General features: G+C 33.5%; 1 pseudogene; it reads right to left on the bottom strand.

Moving 5' to 3' along the window:
- The window catches only part of LOC150107647 (metabotropic glutamate receptor 4-like), a 461,121-nt pseudogene that overhangs the window by 144,512 nt on the left and 293,725 nt on the right, over positions 1 to 22,884 (bottom strand).

Here is a 22,884-nt window from a genome sequence, read left to right on the forward strand (position 1 = left end):
ACTAGAATGTAATTGTATGTGTTCTTCCAGTTAAAGAAGATCGCACTAAACTAAATTTCAGTTAGAGAATTTCAAGACGCTTAACATATTCAAGTGTAGACAGAGATGAAAAGCATATGCTTTTTTTTGCGATGACGTATCTGAATTATTAAATACAAGAGCTTGAAACAAAACACTATGATCTGAAATTATCAGAAAGCTTTCGATCAAAATTATGCAAGCACTATAGTGGCAGGGCTGTCCCTTATTATAAGGAATGCAAGTATATAAATTTTTTATTAGATGCAAACATTTTCGAAACCAAATTGTTCTCTTAAGGAAGAAACAAATTTATGGAAGATATTTTTATGATATTGTTATGTAATATACTATAACATTGGAATATAATTTTACATTTCTTTTGATGAAATGTATTATTTATGCTTTATTAATGTAAATAGCGAATTGGAAAAAAAATGTAGAACGTGCTTATAGCATTTTGTTTTTAAAAAACTTGCATTTTTTACAATCATCTCATATACGAAAAGGTAAAAAATAATGTACAGTAGTGCATGAATGAACGGATTATTAGGAAGAAAGAATATAATATTTTTTACATTTTTTGAAATGTTCCACAAGACAGAGAAAATAGTATTTGACTGAATATGAAACCTGATTTTCAAGCATCTGCCCTTTCCATTCTCGCACGAGACCATTTATATCGCCTTCCGATGAATAAAAAAGCGTTTGAAGGTTCTGCTGCGTTATAATCCTAATTTTTCAAACTGGATGATAAATGTGACATCGTTCTTTCGAATGCGCTATGGTGGAGATGGAAAGCCTAAAAGTTTACACTTAACGGTTAAAAACAACCTTTTACTAGATTGTTTTGTTTGGATTAATTATAGATTAGAGTTTGCAAGGTAAACTCTGGAAAATGTCTTTATGCCTGAAAGCGCAATGAAGTTACAGAGATTTAATTAATGATTTCCCCACGTAAAATGGGATCTAAAGTTTTCAAAGAAAGATTTCGCTTCTCCTGACATCAGAACAAGATTACAAACTAAAATGAGTTTAACATTTTTAAGTAGCGAGGAACTTTTTCATAAGAAGCCGAACCTGTCTCTCATTTTGAAGGACGATGCGATATACGTTTTGGCAGTGGGACTTCCTGGGACGATGCAAACATTTATAAGGAATTTTCAGTCGAGAGCTAATTAGATGGTCTCATACAGTTGAGAGTAGCGTTTTTTCTAACATAAATTGTAAGTGTTATGAGAGTTTGATGAACAGAAAAAAAGTTATTAGAAACTCTTTCCTCGTTTAATCTGCACAACTTTAAGAACCCTATCGTATTCCTTGGACAGCGAAGAGTTCGGTCGTACAAAAGCTAATCTCATCTTATGGAGAAACTGCGACCAAAATGTTCAAACAAAAGTATTTAGAATGCGGTAAAACAGAGATCGAAAATAGCGCAGTGACAGCAGTATCTGCAATGACAATGAGCCTGGCTTATTTGCATGTGTACCAGTTTTATGAGCGTGGAGGAAATGAGGACGTTGACTTAAGATCTCAGGTTACCCAATCCGGATCTATCTGTTTCTTTGACTTGAGAAGGAAGTGAAATGTGAACTTTTTGAGACTTACACAGTCCATATATGTAATGAAAAAATGTTTTGGAGTTCAATTAATCCTGTGAAACAAAAATGTAATGTTTGCATTGCTGGGAAATTAATAGGGATGATTATGTCCTAAAAACACCAATATTAAGAAAATCTAAATATATATGGGCATGGGTAACATATTATGCATTACTTTCGTAATAAGTTTATAAGTTCCATTGTTGTGGAATAAAAATTTGACGACTGTATTCACACACCATGGAAGAAAGGTATTATACCAATGTGATTATGTTTGTGTATAACAAAAGTTGGTTGGGAAAAAAAATTTTAGGTTGAGTCATTTTTAATTACAGTCAAATAGACTATAAGGTCGGGGTATCATCATTTGTTTATCATACGCGCGCGATCTCCTGTTGTTTTTCAGGATTTAAAGATGAAACATCCCGATTTCCGAAAGGGAAATAAATATTCCAGTTGAGGATGAGATTGTCTAACACTCATATATTTGAAAAGTCCTTATGAAGGTTCATTCAAGTTTAGACTTCAAATGAACTCAGAACTTCGAAAAGAATGAAGAAAAAAAAGCATTTTATAACTAGATGTAGTCATAATTATAGAACATTAACGATTCCAGAAATTATGACAAACATATTGCAGAAATGGTGGTTATTCACAAAAATATGCAAAGCAATTTTCCTCTAACCAGCTTTATTATTAGCATTATTAAGTGACATCTGCAGGGAGTCCAAAGACTCATCGAAGGAGGGCACCTACTCCACAACTCTCAGCCTCCACCACTAATTCCACCAACTAGAACGAACAGCAACTTCACCAAAGTCATCTATCGGCAACCACCATTAATCCGGGTCTGGTTCTCACTGATGAGGCCTCAATAAAGGTCGAAACCGGTCTGGGCAGTGGATGTTCCCATTATGCATTGCATTATACACGCCAGAAAAGGGTGTGCTTTGCATTATGGGATACATACTAAGGCAAGTGATATGAAGTCATTAGCATCTATATACAAGTAGCTTAGACGTGAATGAATTTCGCGCGCAAAACTTGTTTTGCTTCCTTGGGAGACAAGGATTAAAATAAGTGTAACATTTCTTGGTTTCTTTAAAAATAAGGTGCCTTATATAATATCACCCTCTCAGGGGACCGTTATATATATATATATATATATGGTGGGGTAGTCCGAATATACTGAATAAGGACTCGTGGACCAACAGGGCCATAAGGGGCAATCATCTTGATTGTAAGGGAAGCGGCACTCCCATGGACCCCTAGCTGGATCTATCCTCTCCTTCTTCTACTTTGAGGAAGACCCACTTACTTTAATCTTTCCTATAAGGGCCTTATCAGCCAACTCTTCTTACTTTCTGCCCCTTGTGCTATTAGAGTACTCGAGGGCCATGGGGTCTTTTCATTTCTGGCCTTACAACTATGTCCTCTCTATAAACCTTACTATATTTCTTCTATAATCTACCCTTTCCCCTTCAATATACCCTATTCCTCCTATGGGTTTAAATTTGGAAGAAGGCGAGTTCAGAAGCCTTAAGGTAGCAGCGCTACCACTGAACTATTCCATCGTCAGGCTAGTCACCTGACATGGAGAACATAACCATACTTGTAAGCTGACAGAAAAAGATAATCGGATTGAATCTATGGGAAACGACCCTGGAATGGAAAAGGGAAAACGAAAATGGAAACGACAAAATATAATACACATAACAAACTGGAATGTAAGAGGAATAGCATATAAAGAAATAAAATTAGACCAGTTATTAAATGAAAGAAATTTTAAAATAGCAGTAATCACTGAAACAAAAAAGAAATTAAAAGGAACTATGAGAACTGAAAATTTTAATGTGATATACAATGGAGTCGACAGAGACCAAAGAGCACAAGCAGGAGTCATGATTTTGATTCATAACTCCCGTTCAAAACAGTTAAAACATTATAAATTATGGAATGAAAGAATAATAGAAGCTAGAATAAAAATAGATAGAGGCTATTTAACAATAATTGGTTTATATGCCCCAAAAGAAGGAAGAGAACAGGATAATATTGATTTTTATAATCAGCTACAAAACATATATAATAAAATAAATAAAAATGATTATATAATTTTAGCAGGAGACTTAAATGCAAGAATTGGAAACACGAAAATTAATAATAATATAGGAATACATGGAGAACACACTCTAAACAGAAATGGTAAAAAATTGATTGACTTTGTAGTTTATAATAACCTAAAAATAATGAATTCCTTCTATAAACATAAAGACATACATAAATATACTTGGGCAGCAAGAGGATGGAAATCAATATTAGATTACTTCATATTAAATGAAAAGACATCAAAATTTTCACTAGATGTTAGAGTTCACAGAGGATATGAAATAAGCAGTGACCACTTCGTTGTTAAAATAAAATTAAGATTACCACCTAAATGGCTACAAGTAACAAAAACAGAAAGAAAAATTGAAACATTTGTTTATAAAACAAGACTATTGAATGACACAAATGTACAATGGCTATATGAACAAAGAATTAACCAGTATCTAGATAAAATAAAACAAAATGAAGAAATAGAAATAGAATGGCTTAATATAAAAACAATACTAAATGCAGCAGCAAATGAAAGCTTAGGAAAGACCAAAAAATTCACTAAAAGAGAAAAACTGAAGATCTGGGATGATACAATCAAAGAAATAATCAAAAAGAAAAAAGAAGCCTATCACAAATGGTTAAGCAGTAAAAGATTAGAAGATGAAATAGAATATAAAAGAATAAGAGCCATAGCTAAAAGAGAAGTCAGAAAAAGACATAGAGAATCATGGAATAAATTTGTTTCTATTTAGAACATGATTTATATAAAATAAGACCCAATGTATATAAGATTTTGAAACACCTAAATGCAGATACCAAAGAAAACATAAAATTAAACACTGAATTGGAATTAGAAGAATTTCTAAATTACTACACAGAACTGTGGACAGACAAATATTTTAAAAAAGACAACTGGCAAACAATTAACGAAATTGAAAAGGAAATAACTGAAGAAGAATTAGAAATCAGCCTGAAAGAAACAAGAAACAGAAAATCACCTGGAGAAGATAAGCTAGGTTCAGAACTATATAAATACGCAGGAACAAGATTCATAGGAAGACTCTTATTATTTTTAAATAAAACTTACTCAACTGGTATCCCCCAGTAGAATGGAAAAAAGCAATTGTGATTCCCATCTTTAAGAAAGGTAATAGAGATGACCCTAAAAACTATAGAGGTATCAGTATACTAAATTAATGTTACAAAATATACAGCAGAATCTTAAATAACAAACTAATGAAATATATCGAAAACTTTATTCTAGAGGTACAAAATGGATTTAGAAAAGGACGATCATGTATAGACCCAGCCTTCTGCCTAAAATTAATAATAGAGAAAAGAAGAGCATATAATTTAGAAACACATATTGCATTTATTGACTTTGAAAAAGCATTTGACAAAGTTAAAAGAAACATATTATTTAACATATTAAAAGAAAGACAAATACCAAATAATATCCTAAAAGCTGTCACAAGTATATATGAAAATAATCAAATACAAATAAGATTAAATCATGAGCTATCATATACAAGAGAGATAAACCAAGGGATCCGACAGGGATGTCCGCTCTCAGCAACTCTTTTTAATATCTACTTAAATGAAATAATAATAAAATGGAGTAAAACTTTACATCAAGGAATTAAACTTTACATCAAGGAATTAAACTTTACATCAAGGAATTAAACTTTCACCTACAGTTAACTTAAACACTCTCCTCTTTGCAGACGACCAAATAATAATTATAAATTCTGAAGATAACTTACAGAAAGCAATTTTAAATCTAAATGAGATATCTAAAGATTATGGTATGATAATATCAACGGAAAAATCAAAAATTATGGCCTTTAAAGGACAAGATCCAGCAAGAACTAAAATAGTATTAGATAACAAGATCTTAGAACAGGTGAATTCATTTAACTACCTAGGATGTATGATCACTTATGAAAATGAAAAAGATATAAACATAAAAATTGCAAAATATTTAAAAATAACAGGAGTAATTAACTCTATATTTAAACCAAACTTAGTTCAAAAACAAACCAGGCTAAAAGTATACAATACATTAGCCCTACCGGTCTTAATGTATGGATGCGAAATCTGGACAATAAAACAAAAAGACAAACAAAGATCAGCAACAGCAGAAATGAAGTTTATGAGAAAAATTGCAAAGTAAACCCTATTTGATCACAAAAGAAACGAAGATATTATGAAAGAATTAAACCAAGAACCAGTAATTGAAAAAATTAAAAAATATAAACATAGATGGACGGAACAGGTTCAAAGAATGAAAACAGAAAGATTACCAAAACAAGCCTTAAAGTACAAGTCATTAGGAAAAAGAAAACCAGGACGTCCTCTTAAACGATTCAACGATGACTTCTAAGGCCGGAACAGGCCTAATAGGCCTAAATCCTTGATACGTATGATGATATAATATCATGTGATACCAAAAATAATTGAAAAAGCTTCAAAATAGAAAAACAAAACGGATAAGTAGTTATTTGTCATTTATCAATTTGCCGTTTTAATCTACCCAGACAATGCACTGACAAATAATAGATTGCAGATCTAGTATCTCCTCAGGTGCTGCTACTTAGCCAGATCAAAATGAGAATGTTTTAATATAATTCCAGTTATACTGTTATGGTCTGAAGTTATTAACCCTCTACTGGAAATAAGTTATACGCTCCCCCTTTATACGCTCTCGAATAAATATCTTCTTAATTTTTATTCGGTAAATTAATTTTTTGTCATTTACATGTGACGGCATAAGCTGTACATAACATCTGTTTACGAAAGTTAATAATATGTGAGATTTTCTGTCAAATCACTAGTGTTGTTTATTATTATTATTATTATTACGTCTGTGCTGTTTTCTTCTTTGGCTCTTTTTATTTAAACGCTGATAATTTCTGTACAGTAATGTCGCATTTCGAATTCCCACAAACGTTGAAAGGACACAAGCAATACTCGACTTTGAACTGGGCTAGTAATTGAACTGTTTTTTTTTTCTTTTTAAAAGCGAAAAAAATTTCACGTTTCTTCCAACTTGTTAGAAAATATGGCTGTAACACGGCACTAGCTTCGGAACATAATTTTTTTTTTTTCTTTCTTCTACTTTTTCTGTTAGCTAAAAGAGAAAGTAATTTCGTTTTTTGTCGTTTTACTGCTAATCGTAAAAAAAGAACGAAAATGCATTTACTCAACAGTTTCATGGATGGATGCTCTACATGGTCTTTTTTAGATCTTCGACTAAGGAAATCATTGAATAATGTTTGACTGCATATTTTTTTCAAATTCGTTGTTCAAATTGTTTCAAAATTCGTTGTTTGGAAATACAGGAAAATCATTGTTGTGTAAACGTATTCGCTGTGTAAAGAGTTCTTTAATTTACAATATGAAACGACCTCAGCTAATTTCATCATGCAAAACACACAAAGAAACTGGTTAACACACCTTCCTTTCGGAATTTTCTTCTGGGTCTCATATCATTACTTCATCTTAATGTCTTCAGTAACATTTATCATATATTCGTAGTTCTTGAAGAGATTTTCCGGAAATTACAATTATTTTAAATCATCTAGCTTTCTTTACCACATATGAAATATAATTGTTGCACTTAGATACAAGGTTCATATAAAGAGTTCTCAAGCCAATACGCCAGTAAATGTAGTCTTCTCAAAGCTTTCAATTCCAAAAACAGATCTAATAGTCTATTGTTACTAAACCATTCTTTATGTACAAAACTAAAAAAATAATTATGTATTTTAATTTTTTTTTCACTTAAAACACTAAATAAAAGCTACCTGAAACGCGGCGATGTTAATTCAAACATAAAAAAATGGAAAACAATTGAAATTTTCTCGAGGTAAGCAGTCTTTTGAAATACAATATGACAGGAAAGAATATTATTGACATGAAGTAAAACATTGCTTATTGGAGTGGTTTAAAATGGTGTCTAGAAAGAACAATTACGTGTTTTTTTTTTATTTATTAGTTTGATACACTATATGAAATGTGTATGAGTTACCTGCTTTTCGTGCGAGGTTTTTATACATGATTTCTATAAAAACCTATATAAATCATTTCTATAAAAATGACTTATTACTTAAATTTTATTTACTTAAATTTTTAATTAGTCCTAAGTGTATTTGTAATTTTGTAATTTGTAATTTCTTCTCTCTCTCTCTCTCTCTCGCCATTCAAAAGTGAACCTATAGGAAAGAAAGTGTGCCTGCATACGTCCAGTTTTAAACAAGACATACTTGTGAAAGAAGAGTAGTGTTCCATGTTTAGTCTTTTTGAACCAATCCAATCGAAGGGCAACCCACATACGTAACATCTATTTTGTGATCCCAGTGTAATCTTTATATCGCATTCAGTGATTGTGGTCGGATGAAATTATTGCGGCAGATATAACTAAGCCTATGATCAATACTGCGTATATTCTTCTGGCGAGTTTCTCTTATTCTGAATAAAAACCAATCCACCTTCATATAAGATACCTGAACTCAGTTTGGGTTGAAATGACCCTATAAAGTTTCCTCAAGTCCTACAAGTTCGAATTCGGGTCTCTCCAACCAGAGGACATATTTTAGTGAGTCTTATATGACGCTATACTTTAAGAAAAAAAAAAGGTGGCCTCACCCACATATTATGATTAAAAGCTCTGCTCTTATTGCTTTATGCAGCTGCAAGCGGAAATTTCTATTTCGCGGACTACATCTTGCCAGACCCCCCCCTTTATTTATATTTCAGCTAATGAATGCCCTTTAGATAACATGGATCAAAATGAGTACGTCCTACTAAAGAATTTATCAGGATTTTAGCGTATTAATTACTTTCGAATATTTCAGATATTACGCAATTATTGTCATCATGATTGCTGCAGATTTTCATGCATTTTCTGCATATTAACAACAGTCCTCTCGTAGGTTTGTATTTAACTATAATATCGTATTTTGAGTTAAGGTAGATACATGAATATATAATTACAGCTACTGAAAAAGTAGCATAATAACTGCATACATATCTTAGGGTTACTTAAATAGAAAAATTATGGTTTGTTCATCATCAGGAATCAGATCGCCTTCATCTGAGAAGGCTTGTACGAACAAGCAGAACTTCCTGTGTGCAGCAATTAACAAACGTATTTAATGAAGGCTATTTTCGACCCATATCTCACTGAACTATGCACAGGGAATTGAAGAGGATCTGTATTGGCACTCGCTTGCCTATACGGAAACCACTGTATTAAATAAAATTTCTAATTCAGTGGCCCGTATATTTAGTTATTACGAAATTAATGATGAAAGAAATGTCTCTATGCTAAATTTTATGAACAAATAAGCAATATGTAAACAACTGCAGTCAACCAGGAAACTAAGCATATAGAAATAACGAAAAGAAGGAAATTCAACCTAGCATAGCTTCTGAAAAAGGAAACGGAACATTATGAACACAATCATGGTTATAGATTGATTTAGACAGAGTAAGTGACATTTCCTGTTAGATGTATAATCGAGATAGAATGGGAGTCGGTCTACCTAAAACTACCGTTCAGTCAGGAATTCAGCTAAAAGAGAAATATAGATTCGAAGGTAAAGTCATTGCTCTGGACACACATTATTATTTCAGAAAAAAACAAAAAACAAAATCATTTTGAATACTGAATGAATCACTCATTATAAAGATTAAGTTTTCAACAGTAGGCTTAACTATACTTGCTTCCATACGAATGCTGAATTTTATAGGTAAATGTTTTTAAAAGAAGTATCAATAATAACCCATGATAGTTTTTCTCCTACTCTAATAGCTTTATATCTTGGTTTTATTCTTTGTAACTCCTTCTTGGAAAATGATTAAGAGCTTGTCTTCACTTTTACTCATCGCTATTATTTAAGTTAACCTTTTACTAATTAATTAAACACAACAGTGATAAGAATACGGCAGATAAATGCGACCCTCTTAAGATCCATAACTGGTATTATATTTCTGAATTCGTGTGAGTTCCATACGGTTTCTGAGATGAAATCCCGAGTTCCGAAGAATTACCTAATTTAAATGTTATGGGTTGTTCATCATCCGGAACGAGATCCCCGTCATCTGAGAAGGCTTGTACGAGCAAGCAGAACTTGTTGATTTATATATATACAAATACCAGTTACTTTTGTCAGTGAGTGGAATAGAGTATATAAGGTCATTGTTTTTCTAGTCTACTGCCATGGAATTCACCATGAGGTAGCGCAGCTACATAATTTAATATTTTCCATATAATTTGATATTTCATGATATGACACTTATTTGTATCGTAATGTGGCAACAGACATTAAGAAATATTTAACTCTATTAACTTGTATTCAAGGTTGCAAACATACCAGTTTGGAAACGATATCTCCAGGGAGTAAATAGCGTTATTCAATTTTTATTGCATATCCGCAACGGAAATTCGTTGTCAAATGCTCAATGTTTACAGTGAAAAATGTAATGAACCATGGAAACCGTGAGAAAAATGCTACAGACAGTTCAACGATTGGATACTAGATTTTTACGGTTACTTTCGTAGTGGGAGACGTCCACACACATCACAGAATTTACCAATGCACAGGTTATTAAAACGATGTCTGTAAAAATAAGAGTCATTTTATGGCATACGTCGCTAAGCTAGAAACTAGCTGTATATGCTACTCGTATTTATGACAGCAGGCATACCAAAAAAGATTTTTTGCCTTGTGTGCTGAAGAAGTTGACGGAGGATCATAAATATGAAATATAAACTTATACATAGAAAAATATAAAGTGCGTTTTTTATTGTATAAAAAAATATTGAAAGCTCCTTTAAAATATAAAGTTTGTAAAAATACATTACATTTGTAGTGCTCTCTCTGGTGGTTAATTAATTTGATATTTAATTATATTTAATTATATTATTATTATTATTATTATCTGAGACCTCCAGGGAGTCAAGGACTCATCGAGTGAAGCTGTAAATTACCCAACCCAGCTATCATACCTTCCCTTAAATTCATTTACACTGGATGCACTCACTACCCTTAAGGGCAGATTATTCCACTCATTCACTGCTCTGTGGGAGAAAAACCTAGCTCTTATCCCTTTCTTGACTGAGAACAACCTTGACTTCCATGGATGCCTCCATGTTCTCTCACCGTCTTCCAAATAACGAAACATTTCATCATTTCAAATGCTATAACACCCATTCAAAAGTTTATAGACCTCCATCATATCACCCCTGTATGCGAGTATGAGTCTGTAATCCTCATACTCGCAATGTGTCCTCATAATCTAAATCCCATAATCCGAATATAATCTTTGTAACTCTTCTTTGCAACATTTCCACAGCTTCTTTATCCCCTTGAAACCGTGGAGACCAAATCTGCGCACAGTAATCCAAGTGTGGTCGTATCAAAGCCTTATAAAGAGGAAAATTACCTCCTTATCCTTACCTGTCAAGGTACGCTTCATCATAGAAATTATCCTCTGAGTTGTAATTGCAACTTTTGCTATGTGAACTTTGAACTTTAAATTCTTATCCATCAATACACCAAGATCCCTTCCCTCTTCAGTTTCTTGTAGCATAACTGCGCTAATATAATATAACGCTGGAACTCTAATCACGCCAAAGTGCACAATTTTACACTTACTAACATTAAATTGACAGCCATTTTAGTTTGCCTAGATTTTCAGTCTATACAAATCATTTTTTAATTACTGAATATTCAGTAGCATCGCTGATTGCCCTGCCTATTTTCGCATCATCAGAAATCAATTGCAAATCTGATGATAGATCCTGTTTGAAGTCATTAATGTATAGATTGAACAATAATGGCCCACGGACTGAACCATGAGGTACACCACTGGTTATCTTAAATCTGATAGATTCACACCCACTGTATACCACTTTTTGATATCTGTCTGTTAACCATTCCCTTATCCAAGCCAACTGATTATGTTCCATTCCCATATTCTCCAGTTTACGCAACAGCCTATCATGTGGTATCCTATCAAATGCCTTTGAAAAATTCAACATTATCATAGTGTATCCATTTCCGTTATCCAAATTGGCCCTAACATTGTTATAAAATATGAGCAAATTGCTAAAACATGACCTTTCTTTAGTAAACCCATGTTATTCCCTACAAGAGTATAGAATGATTGTCTACCCATTTCTGTGTGCGAGTTCTTATTAACTTCTCTAAAATCTTCACTATCACACCATAAATACTAATAGGTCGGTAGTTAGACACATTAGGTTTTGCACCACCCTTGTGCAATGGAACTATATTACATTCCTTCCATTCCTGTGGTATCATTCCTGAGCTGAGACTCAAGTTATATAAATGTGTGAAAGGCCTGGCCATTTCAGCTGAACATTCTTTTAACAAACGGGCAGATATTCCATCTGTCCCTATTGACAAATTCTTATCCAGGTTATTCAAAAGCTCTTCAATCTCATTTTCCTGAACCACTAACTCTTTATCCAACGTAGCAGTAGCACTGTGCACATACTATATAAAACTGGTTGATATATCTTAGCAAAGTGAGCACTCATTAACTGAACAATCTTCTTAGCTTCCGACACTCGTGTACCATCTGTATTCAATAAAGTTATTCTTCCACATTCATGCTTTCTTTTGCTTGCGGCATAAAGATAAAATTCTTTTGGATTGCATGGCCAATTTTTCTTTTCATAAAAAGAAATTGGCCATGCAAGCTAAAGGTTTTAGCTTTTCTCACAATACTCGTTACTTTTCTGGCCTGGGTTTTATATACAGCAAAAAATTATTTTAATCAGTGTGATTAATTAATTCTCAGCATCCAATAAGTTAGGTAGATAGCTAGGATAGCCATAAACAAATAGGAGGTGTTCAGAGCCCTGTACCCAAAAATGTATTGGACGAATTTCAACCAAACATGGTGTGAGTATACTCTGGAACTTGGGGTTTTATTTACACAAGATAAAAACAGTACAAACGTCTGCGACCAGGGGGCATTTAGCGCAATATGCACGTGGTTTCTTATTATTTAAACAGTAATGGCTAGAAGAGACAAAACAAATCAATTTTCATGTTCGTATAACTTACAGATGTAGTTCAATATGTCCTGCGTTCAGATGTGATGAGAATTGCATTTGTGAATGGCATTTTCTAGAGCTGAATGCAACTGATCTGCATTGATCAGTTGCATTCAGCAACTGATCAATGCAGATCAGTTGCATTGATCAGTCGATCTATTGATCAACTATCAGTTGATAGTTGATCAATGATCTATCTGCTTATTTGATTCTATTTCAAGGGTAAACTGGATTCTTGGATGAAGTGAATTTAACTTAGTGAGAAACTGTTGAAATTCATCAGAAGAGCCATTCCAAATAGCAAAAATGTCATCGACATGTCTGAACCAATGAGTAGGTCTGGGAGAAATGTTGTCAAGGATACGTTTTTCGAAATGTTCCATAAAGAAGTTGGAGATAGCAGGAGAAAGAGGATTGTCCATTGCTGTTCCTTCAATTTGTTGATACAACTTATTTTTAAAGGAAAAATAGCCAGAATGTATTACAAAATCAAATATTTTTACAATGTATAAATTAGTAAATTAGTATTGGTAAATGTCTATTAGTAAAATCATTTTACTAAGATTTGTTATTGGCATTGGTCCTCTTCTCTTATCCTTCAAACGCCGGAATTCTCGAAAAGCAGCAATAGCGTTACCGCGTTGATAGTAAAGCTTGACTAGCAACGCACGTTTCGGTAAGTGAGATTGATAGCACTTCAGTCTTATGAGAATGACATAAATCCGTTTCGTTTTCCTCAAACAGTTAGATTATATAAATATCACGCGATTCTTGCGCGAATTGTGAACTGGTGGCAGAAGCTTGTATTTATTAGCTTTTCTTTTTATGTTAATCAAAACCACATGTTCCAGAGTGTACTTACACCAAGTTTGGTTGAATTTCGTCAGGGCTTTTTACACCTCCTCTTTAATTATGGCCACCCGTGTTCAACGTGTCGGGCGTCATTTGTCTGTCGACACGTTAAACACGTTAATTAACCGAGCATCGAGGGAGTAAATTTCGATTTCCATGTTATGATCACAGTATGCAAGATTTCCCACATTACTGGAACCAACATGCAGCATTATTTTCAGTGGTGCCCAGTTGGACAAAGCTAGCTCGGCAAGCTTTGTTATGAAGCGACGAGTTACGTTACACCCTCTACCGAGCAGACGGCAGATGGACAGGTGTGGCAGATGTGTGGTGAACACCTTTTAACACAGTGCATAACCCCACTATGAAATTCGAAGGTGGTCCTGTTTTTCCTGGTTTAACCTGGAACCTCTGTGTTTGGTGCCACGAACATTGAACTGCATGATATGATATATCTGAACATAATGGCCAGTGCAGTGCACTGACGATTGTCTCTTTAAGCAAGATGTTGCGCCATGCAAGATTAACAGTTACAGCAAGATTAACAGATTAACAGATTAACAGTAACAGTTACAGCAGCAGCCATAAGGCTGCTGCTGTAACTACATGATTTGTGGTCATAAATGCTAACACTTCACTGTTCTTCACAGAGTTCTTATCTCAACCTTACTGCACATCTATGGGATGAACTGAAGCGTTGAGTGAGGAGAAGGGTCTTTCATCCCACAAAATGCAGGAACATGTTCGAGAAAGTAAATTTTTAAACCTGCAACTCTAAAGGAAAACTACACACATCTTACAGATGAGTGAGAAAGTTAATGCTTTTTGGAATTATGGAACAAAAAGGTAAAGCAACAAAAATTAGAAATATTTGTGCATGTGCATGAATTTATCAAATCTACAAGGCAGAAGAGCAACATCAAAGTTTTATTTGCAGCTATTGAAAATAATTTTAAAATGTTGACGAAGAATTTTAGAAACTATTTTATAACCGACGACAACATAATGTCAATGTAGTAGTGGGTCAGAAACCCGTTTTAAATTACCCCTGAAGGTTTCTCAATTGAAGAGTAGGAACAACTTATAGACTTCACGTGAAGAGGCGAAATCAAAAGATAATTTGCATCTAAATCGCTGTTTGAATTTTGGGACGGTGTTGATTATGAATTTTCTGCTTTAAAGTTAAGAGCTTTTCGTTTTGCCATTTCCAACATCTTATCTTTTTGAAATCGGGTTTTCTGCAGTACAGCCTTAAAAACAAAATACAGATCTCAGTTAAATATAGAAAGAGAACTAAGAGAGTGTCAATTTCCAAAATATCATCATCATGTGAAAGGTTTGTTCCGCAGCACAGGCTCAAGGAAGTAATTAATTTCTAGATTCATTGTTATTGTTTAGTTTTAATTATTTCGTCGGTATATTTTGCAATAGTGATATGTCCCTGTAAGCGTAACTAGTTTACTCAATACAGCGGATTTTATGTTTCATTTTATTTTCAGAGTGAATTTTATGTATTTGTTTTTATATTGTTTTGTGTTAATAAATTGTTTCATTAAATGCATTTGTTTCAATAAAGTAGTTTCTCAGTTTTTCGTTTGATTCCACTTACTTCTCACGCCCCCAAGGGGGAGCGCCCCATATGTTGAGAATCATTGCTGTAGGCTCTTTTCTTAATTGCTTATTCGTATTCACTTATGATTACCTAGATTTCCCTACCACTCTTCCGAAAATTTTGCAATCCCCTTGTAGTTAGCTTTCTCAGTTTTGTTGTGCGCTTTTAAGATTGGTAGTGTGTGGAAAGGACATCACATTTCTATCCGTCGTTAATAATGTTGCTTATAGTTGATTTTAGGTGATGTGGCGGCCGGGCCAATTATCAATGTCCAAAACCGGCAACAGATGGTATGATAACACTTCTCGACCTGTTATCAGATGTTCTCCTTATGATAACATAGGAAATATGCACTTTTCCACGTGCCATCGACAGTATAATGGGGCATAGCAGATTTTTGCGTGTGTGTATGTATGTATGTAAGCTTTCGCCCTGGAATTTTCATACAATGACAGATTGTATTGCTGTCGACTCACGAATCGCTTAATGAAAGTTGGGTACTGCCTACGCTGTTTTAATAGAAACCTTTAACATCATCATTGCCATAATCCAAGCACTCAATTAAATCAGAAAATTAATGAATTTTTTCTCTATTAAAATGAAAGAATTTTATTTATTTCTATTGTAGAAATTTTTTACCTTTCCTATACTAACTGACAGAGATAATATAAGTTTGCAGATGGAATATTTCAGCTTGGCACTCGGATCAGGCAATTTTGTGCCAGCAATAATCCTCGTCTGAAAAATAAACTTTTATACTTGATGGAATTTTCGTATTTTGTAATATATAAACTAATAAAATGTTTTTAATTTGCCATTTTGTTTATGCATCATACTAAATGAAGATATTTTGAATATTGGAAACTAGGTAATTGCAAGAATGGCATAGTATTCACTCTTTAGTAAGAAAAGCAAATTTCTCTTTACGAAAGGGATGGTTTCGAATCCAGTCTGAATGCCAGGAGATTTATGGGTGCTTTACAGTCGAAAGTGAGTAAGCTGCTGTAATACGGAGGAGGAGAAAGAGTCAATCACATTTTACCTTTCAAGAAAACAACTTTGTTTTATCCAGCGAAACAGACAAGCACGCACGCACGCACGCACACACACACACACACACACACACACACACACACACACACACACACACACACACACACACACACACACACACACAAATTAATATACTTAAAATATTGGTTTTCTAGCCTTAGGTTCTTCGGTTGTAATTCTAACTGACCTCATCCAACTTAGGCATTTCTAATAAAGCTAAAATATCCATTTAAAATACACACATCATGTCACTGTCAAATTTTACCCTTTGCTCTGCATTTATAATGAGGGAATTATTCTAAAATATTTGATTTTAAATAATATCACCTTTAGAAATCTTGAACTGATTTACGTTATTTTGAAGAGCACATCTTTATTGGTTTTCTACCATGGATGATGATAAATTTCCAAAAACATAACTCTTCCGTTTCAAATATCATTTTAACGAAATTATATGGAATATTTTATGCAATACTTTAACGCTATATTAGGAATATTTTATTCTCCATATATATGTTAACATCCCACTCCAAAAATCACAATTCATCCATATTTATAAGCATTTCCTAAAGAAAGTGTGGCAATCTGCAATATTTCATGATATGAAGTGAGTTTGCGGGTCCATGGATTTTTCTAGAATATTTCTGCGTCGTATTATGCAAAATAGCCTCCGAGGAATTAAGTAACTAATAACATAATGAGAGTTTATCGTTCCGGACTGAATATTCGAAACCATAAAGTTTGTAACCGAGTTATATATTTTTGTTCCCTCAATATACTGAAAAAATTTAAAATAGTATAGCAAATAAAATTCTAGCAAATAAGATTACTCGTTGAGTTCGAACTGCTAATTTAAAAATCCTTGAACTCACAATGAAAACACATTTTTTTTTAATTGAGTGAAGTTTTTCTGAAAAAATCAGAACGGATTCCTCAAAAACAACAACAGCTATTTTCATAGACGTATGGAAGGCATTTGAATTTTATTGATCATGCTGTACTATTAAAAAACCTTGCACACTGTCGGAATTAGGCAGATGTGTCACCTATGGCTTCAAACTTATTTCGTAAATAAACATGTCGCAAGAGTTCAAATAAAAGACACCTTGAGCGAATACCACTTCATCAAACATGGAGTTCCTGAAGGCTCGCTCTAGGACCTATTTTATTTCTGATCTACATAAACAACTTCTGTTCAGTAAAATTGAAAGGGAATCGAATTAGCTTTGCTGATGATACGGCAATAGTCTTCTCATCCAGCCACATGCCAACCGTAAAACGCAATTTGCAATCTGACTTATTAAGCTTACATAGGTAGTTCAGAGAAAACAAAAGCAAAAAAAAAAACACAGTAATATTTTTACGTGATTCCCACTCAGAAAAAGGAACGGCTTATTGTGTATTAGTACCGTGAACTGGTTAAGGATTTTTCTATTTCTTAAATTAATTTTTATAATTTTTATTTATATAGTAGTCGGGAAATCCTACTATAGAGAACAAACATGAACATTTTAAGCCACATCAGGTCTCCAAAAAGCAGGGGTGGTGTTCACACTCCAGAGGATGAAATTAATATTCCACCTAAAGGCAATTACAAACATTCATGCCCACGGCTGGATTCAAAACTACGACCTATTGGTGGAGAGTGGTATGCTAACCACTAGACCAACCAGGCCGGTATGCATATGATTTGAACAGAAGAGTAGGAAGCAATCACGCGAATATAATATCATATCCTGCAACCCAGAAGTGACTGCAGTTGCGAAATTATTCAGAGTGACTGCACCTATGAGTATCTGAGCGACACATGGAAAATGGAAAATCCATATACAAGCAGTTAAAAAAATGCTGAGGTGCACAGTATATAGAATATATAATATTAAACGTATAATATCTCATAAATTTTTGACTGGATATAATGCAATGGAATACTCAAAAATTCGGAATGGAATTTGTAGCCTCTCATCCATTAGAGCCTTCTCTTATGTATGAGAGAGGGTAAGGAACGGGAATATAACAAACAAAATAGTTATTTATATATTTTATTGACATCCACACACATCCACAAGTCCACTGATGGATTATTCCTGCAATAATGCTAGATAGAAAACAACTAATAACTATAATATTGTTATTATAATCATTTACAATTACACCCGATTATAGCTGCATTGTGGTGATCTGTCCAATATCCCAAGACCAGAATCCTCCTGTCTGTCAGACGTAAACCTGTCAATGTAATCCAGTTTATCACTTAATGCACATTTCTTTTTCTGTTTCTAACTGTTTAAATATTCGTACCTTCTTAGTCTAAGTGTCTTCCAACCATATATGTATCTTTATCTAGAAGCCATTTATTAAACGGCTTCTAGATAAAATATCGCATTTGAGTTTAACAATATACGCCAAGCTTAATTAAATGTATCGAAGTGAGGCTTAAAGTGTTAAAATTATATGCCATTCATGGCAGCTCCATTAAACAAAAAGTCTCTTTTCATCATTGCTTATCTCTGGAGCACTGTGACTTAAATAATGAATGAGTATTTACGTACTCGATAAAAGTTTAAATACCATCGGTAGATTCAAGAATTTCATGAATAATTTAAATGTATCGATGTCTAACGTAAGCATCATGGAACTATGTTTTGTAGAAATGAAATTCTTTTTTGCTAACAGGTGGGCCAAAAATAGAATCTCATGTGACCATTGTTAACATCATGATTAAAATCAAAAAAGAAGTCCCACGAAGAGCGATTTCTTTATTGAAAATGTAGTAAAAAAAATTAAAAACGTCAGCATCCTATTTGCATTTTTATTACCCTCGTGATTCAATGTAGTTTTAAGTGAATGGTGTTGCTGAATATTTTATTATTGTAAGGTTGATTCAAAATATCCTTTCTTCTTTCATTGTTTCCTTTAAATAAATATTGGACAGAATGTTTCGATTTTTCTAGACGCACGTTCAGCTAATCTCTGAAGTTATCTTCGTCTATTCTAGGTACTAGAGAGAAGAATTTCACCCTTATCCATTTGGTAGGGATTTTAAGATTTTTATATCGCAAGTTTCATTTTATTTCTTTGCTTTTTGAATATTCCCGTCTCTTGCTTGATATTACCGAGAGCAAGAATGACAAGGTAGATACGAGTACGTTAGGTCCTAAAAGAGGGTCGATCTAGTTTGAAACTATATTTATTGAATTATTTGACGTAGAGGTATTGATCTTTCAGAGATCTTTCCTTCACTAAAGGGAGATACAAGCAGGCAAAAATGTAGACTAACAGAGTAAAATGGACATATTTCGTCAGTGATGAAAATATTTATCATTTATTGCAAGCACCAGGAAGTTCCATCTACTGTGTCGTTGTTCCAAATATTATAAGATTAAGGAAGACGTTTTCCGCAATATCATGATACACTTTAGATTATCATGATTATGGAAACACATTAGTTTTGTTTTAATGAGGTTATAAGGGTCTTAGGTAGATATGGATTCTCCATTGTTTCCAACTGCAATTGATTCAAATCTTAATTATCAGATACCATACTGTATGACTTGGTGCAATGTTTATCATGACTATGTGCAATGAACTGTATTTACAGTTAGGATCATATACAGGATGTTCGGGATAAATTTGACATATTTATAATTAATTATATTTTTCCGTAAGTTACATGTATTAACACACTTCTCTTCATTTAAAAGTTTGGACCCTTCTTCATTCATATACAAGATGTCAGAAAGGATGGATAGCTGGAACCCACCTGAATCATGGAAGAGAATAACTTGTATCATGATGATTCGTGCCCGCCATCAAAATAAGGATATTACGACTGCTGCCCAATGCTCCCTGAATACAGTAAAAACAATCAGGCATGAACTAGAGACTTGCAATGGTGACTACGAGGATGTAGCAAGAAGAAAGATCCCTAGCAGACGATCTGATTGCGTTCGTACAGCAGAATTCCTCGCAAATCTGCAGGAACAGGTGTTGAAGAACCCTGGCATTGGAATTCGGGCTTTGTTCGTGGAGTTGCTAACTGTAGTCAAGCCCTGGATAACAAGGGTAGCCAATGGTAGGCCGTATGTATGGCAGCAGGATTCGGCCCCTTGCCACACCTCTGGGAAAAGTCAAAAATGGTTGTCTGAAAATTTCTACGACTTCACCAGTCCAAATGTTTGGCCTCCAAACTCCCCAGACCTTAACCCCATGGATTATTTTGTATGGGGCGCAGTTGAAAAAGACACCAATCGCACTTCCAGTAATACAAAAGCCCAGTTAATGGATAAAATTAAAACAGTTTTTGCGGCCCTTCCCAGGGAGACTGTAGCATCAGCTTGTTCGAGGTTCCGAAGCAGAATTGAAGCTGTGATCGATGCTAATGGTGGTTATTTTGAGTAAATCTTGTTGATAGTATTGTAATTAACTCTGCCTGTAATGTTTTTTTGTCAATTCATTAAATTTAATAGATACAAAGAAGATTTTCTTTTTCCTTACGAAACTGTCAAATTTATCCCGAACACCCTGTATAACTCTGAAGAAATATTTTGATTGTTCAGCGCACAAATATTATGTTTTTAATTTTTTATATTTTAATAAATTTTTAAGAAATTATACATTTATTATCTTATATAAGAAACTGATTAAGCACTATCTGAGAATAGGTGAAATCCTCGTTTTATAATTCCACGTAGTAAAAAAAAAATCAAAATCGATTTTGGTTTTCAAGAAGAATAATTTTATCAATCCTTCATTCCACGAGACTTACTAATGTTTGACTGATTGTTCAAGTCGCGGATACATTTTAATTGGTTATATTTCATCTTTACTTCATCCAATGTTTAACGCATTAACATGACTTTAAAATGTAAAGTGATATGATTGATTAACGAACATTTCTGATAATCCTTTGTGTTTCTGCATCGTGTCAGAAAAAAATAAAAATAAAACAACTGAACTAATCAACTAAGTTTTGTATTTACATTTTCCCTAATTAAATATGGCCACCTTTTTTGTTAATTTTTTAACATACACTTTATGTGAGTCGTTGAATGTTTACACACCAATGTCATTTCCTAAAGATTAAAAATTATTACATTTACACACAGAAATATTTAAAAATTTAGAAAAAGTGCATCAAACAAAACTCATTTTCTCTCTTTTCTTCATTTTCAATTCACCATGGTAGAATTTATTCCGAAAATTATTATCAATGATACTTATTATATTTGTAAGTAATAATTATTTTATAACTATAATTATGAGTAATTTAAATTAATGGCAAACCTTTGAAGTGTTCCATATCATAAGTCTACGCCACGTCTAATCAGTCATTTTAGGGATTGAAAAGAATTTCAGTCTGCAGTCAAAACAAAGTGATGCACTAAGAATGTCTTCATATGGTATTACAGTCGATTGTAAACTGGAACTCTTCGAAATGGAAAACTCAAAGAACTTGTTTCCACAAGACAAACGTCTTGTGGAAACGTTTGTCTTGCGGAAACTTAACGGATACATCTGTGTCCTTAAGTACTGTATTGCTAAATAAGTTTGGAATAGCTGCAATCTAATCCATGTTTATCATTGAGTAAATTTTCATTCACGTAAAAGCTAGCAAACTATTAGTGTATTGTTTTTAGCTATCGATCTTGATAATTCAAATGTGGATGAATTTAGTTTATATGTCATTTTCAACTTCATTCCATGATTGAAGTTAATCATAATATCACGGTCGAGGAAGATGAGATGACCATTATTTTAGCAATGAAATGATACACATAAATTCATTGCGTTTGAATCGAACCACATTTGGCAGCCTTGAATGTTTGCTTTATGCTGTTATTGGAAGTGCACTGATGATACTAAAATACAATACCAGAATTAAGAGAAATTACGAACAATTCTACAAACACCTATTACAAGCTGAAAATTCAATTAGTATTATACTTAAATTTAAAAAAAAAAGTCAAACACATGTACGGGTAATTTGAATTCAATGTCATCTCCTATTATCTTTCACTGTACCATGAGCATGATTTAGTAAGAACGCATAAGATACATTACAGTATTCAAATTATGAGATCATTGTGATCATTATGAGTCATAAAACATAAGAATACTTCTTGACACAAACCAACCTCACCAATAAAAACTAACCTAACATTTGATTAATAGGAGACCGAATTGCATTTACGAACCCTTTTCAAACCGTAGTACAAAACTTCATGAGAGGGGCCAAACTTCTCTTATAGACGGTAAGTTAGTAGAACCTATACTTTGTAGACTCAACTCCATAGTGAATGGAGTTGAGTCTACAAAGAACTACACTATGATGATAAAAGTATTTGGACGCCCTAGTTGTCGTCGAAAATGCGTTTTAATCACATTTCTGGTACCGAGAGCTTGCTTTGTACTATCTTTGAGAGTACCACCTTTGGCCTGATTGACAGCAACTGCATTTCAGGGCATGCTTGCAATGAATTTCTGCAAGGTGGCAATAGATATATTCTTCCATTCCTCACGCAAATCTTTTCCCATTGCTGCTGACGGCCGCTGTGTTC

Source organism: Typopeltis vanoorti, chromosome 4 (genome assembly GCF_054136105.1).
Source record: "Typopeltis vanoorti isolate ZY-2024b chromosome 4, IOZ_Tvanoo_1.0, whole genome shotgun sequence".
NCBI lineage: Eukaryota > Metazoa > Arthropoda > Arachnida > Uropygi > Thelyphonidae > Typopeltis > Typopeltis vanoorti.